Below are 2,550 nucleotides of genomic sequence, written 5' to 3'. Positions count from 1 at the left end.
AGAAAGGATTAGGGCAGGGAACCAAGAGCAGTTTGGTGGAGATACAGGGATAGGGAGAAATATGCCTTCAAGATGGATCAAGCTTACCCTTCTTCTCCAGACCCTTCTGAAGCTCTGTTGACAATAACCTCACAGAAATCATGACAAAGAGGGCTTCTAAGGGCTGAGCAAATTCCCTTCCGGCCCTAGAAAGGCACAAGAGGCCATCCAAACCTCCTCATGCCCCTGAGACGGATTAGATGGAGGGAGGGGGCCAATGGGGGCAGAGTGGAAAGGGACTAGAATATATACCCAGGGAAGGAAAGAGACAAGACACACGGAGCTGGAACCGGACATCCTTACTACCATCCAGTAGTAGTGCTATCCCAGAGCTAAGACAGCCTAAAAATAATAGCTGTCTTGAAGGTGGCCAGCCTTCTGTCTTGGACAGCCTTGAACGAGTTCATCAGACCAATATGAAGGGGACGAGAAAGGATTCGTCTTTAACCGTTTAACTCGGCTCAGCCACAGCAGCATGGAGAAGCTGTCCTTATCGGGTCCTTGTTGGGCAGCTGGCACTGGTGACACCGTCTAGGACGCTGGCCAGGAATCGGAGGTGGGGAGGGGCTTTCTTCATTGGGCAGCACAAAGCTTGGATTGGAGGAGGGTGGTGAGGCGCTCGCCAGTTCCTGGAGGGAAGCTGTAGACAGCTGAATCAGTGTTGGAGCCTCAGCCGCTCGGCTCTTCTCCCCTGGCGTGGGAGCTCACAGAGACAGCTGAAAGCCTCGCTTGCGATGACTCAGCTGCTCCAGAGAGTGAAGCGATAGAAGGATAAATTGTGGGGTGTTTCTGCAAGACAGAAGGAGTGGGATGAGAAGAAACCCATGAGACTTCACATGAATACGACACAGGTCTTCAGGAAGAGATGCGGGCAGCCGCAGCCCTAACCAACAGATCCCACAGGATAAGAGGCTGGGGGAGGGGTGGAGACATGGGGAGGGGTGGGGGAAGATGGAGGTGTGGCTATAATCTGGCACCTGCCCACAAAGCCGAAGCTGGAAGTGAGCAAGGATGTAGGAGGAAGGAGGAAGAGGAAGGGGAGGAAGAGGAAGGGGGGAGGGAGAGGAGGGAAGGAGGAAGGGAGATGGGCAGGAAGGTTGAGACAGGGAGGGATAGGAAAGGGGAGGAGCGAGGGTAGAGGCCCAGCAGCTTCCTCCTGAGAGCCTGTCATTCCCCTTGGACTGGAGACCATGGAAGGGCCAGGGTGGCTGTGGCAGTGTTTAGGTGGCACTGTGGAGCCACCTGTGGGCCACTGAAGGGAGATTTAAGGAAGAGAGTTAAGGACCTCCACAGGGGCTGGAGGAGCGAGGTTACTAGAATCAGAGTCCCACCTCAGGGCTGGGCCTCCAGGAACCTGTCGGTGGAGACAGGGCTGTGCAGACCCAGAAGTGAGGGTCCCAGCCGAGGGTGCGAGATACCACGCATCACACTGAGACAGCCTGACTGTCACCTACAGCAGAGCATTTGGGGCCGCTTTGGGTCAGTCCATGACTGGGCAGGTCTTGGGACCACCTCCTCCAAGTTCTCTCTGTTTACAGAGCTGTTAGTCCACCAACAGAGTCAAATAGTCGCTCGTGTGCAAGTCTGTCTGCCAGGCAGGCTTCTCCCGAGCAAAGGCTTAGCAAGCCCTGACTACCCACCATCCCCATCGATGACCAAAGCTAAACCTGGTGTGTGTACAGCAAGACTATGGTGGAAAGGGCTTTGTGTCCCCAAGAGGATCATTATCTAAAGGGCAGAGAATCTCGAGCCATAAACTGAGGAACGGTAAGGACAAGGTCCCTGGATGGGTACAGCAGTGTCAGATTGGTGTGGTGACTCTGGACCTGAAGATAGGGAGGAACAGGGCTTGAGAATGCCCTGATTCATTCCAAAATAGTGAGTGAAGGGAAGGAAATTCTTGACTTTTCCCTTGGAGACTTACTTGGGTGTGTCCAGACTCAGGTCATCAGTCCTACGGGTCCTCAACGGGCAACTGGACCGGCAGCACAGGAAGTGGGGAGGGCCGCGTTAGAGTTGGGGTGCAGCAGATGCCACCAGTGAGGGAGGGAGGGAAATCTAGGCCGTAGTTGTGGAGAAAGCCCAGATTCCTGTTACTAACTAATTAGAGGCTGTTGTTCAACCACGAATATGACCTTATTTGTACCCAGGCTAGAAAACATCAGCTACATGTACATGAAATCTAGCAAAATTAATTGGAAAACCAACTTGATTAACATGATTTACCAAATAAATAAATTCATTCAGTGCATTATGACCTTGTCTTGGGCTTCAATTTCTGGTTCCAGAGAAGAACTGGTTTCTCATGGCCCCTGCTAAGGGATTCAACAATCGTGGTCCCTTTACCAGCCCCTGGGCACCAAGTATGATGTTACAGAGTGCTATCTCAGGTGTGCAGCTGGTCTTCCCAATTCGTTAGGAGCTGGACCCTGGGCGGGTCTAGTGGCAGTCACGTGGGTACCCGGCTGTCTGTGGTAGCCACCGAGTCTCACAGACCGCACACACCTGGCC

General features: G+C 53.3%; 1 protein-coding gene across 3 annotated transcripts in view; it reads left to right on the top strand.

Moving 5' to 3' along the window:
• Nucleotides 1-2,296, top strand: part of Gpr55 (G protein-coupled receptor 55) — a 25,693-nt gene extending 23,397 nt beyond the window's left edge. For all 3 annotated transcript variants that reach the window (XM_028876212.2, XM_037210040.1, XM_037210039.1), the window contains exon 2: nt 1-2,296. This exon is cut by the window's left edge and continues 1,263 nt beyond it. The gene's annotated coding sequence lies outside the window, so the exon portion shown is untranslated.
• Nucleotides 2,297-2,550: the final 254 nt, after the last annotated feature.

Source organism: Peromyscus leucopus, chromosome 13, assembly GCF_004664715.2.
Source record: "Peromyscus leucopus breed LL Stock chromosome 13, UCI_PerLeu_2.1, whole genome shotgun sequence".
NCBI lineage: Eukaryota > Metazoa > Chordata > Mammalia > Rodentia > Cricetidae > Peromyscus > Peromyscus leucopus.
Note: the sequence above shows the minus strand (reverse complement) of the source record. Positions and strands in the feature narration are given on the sequence as shown.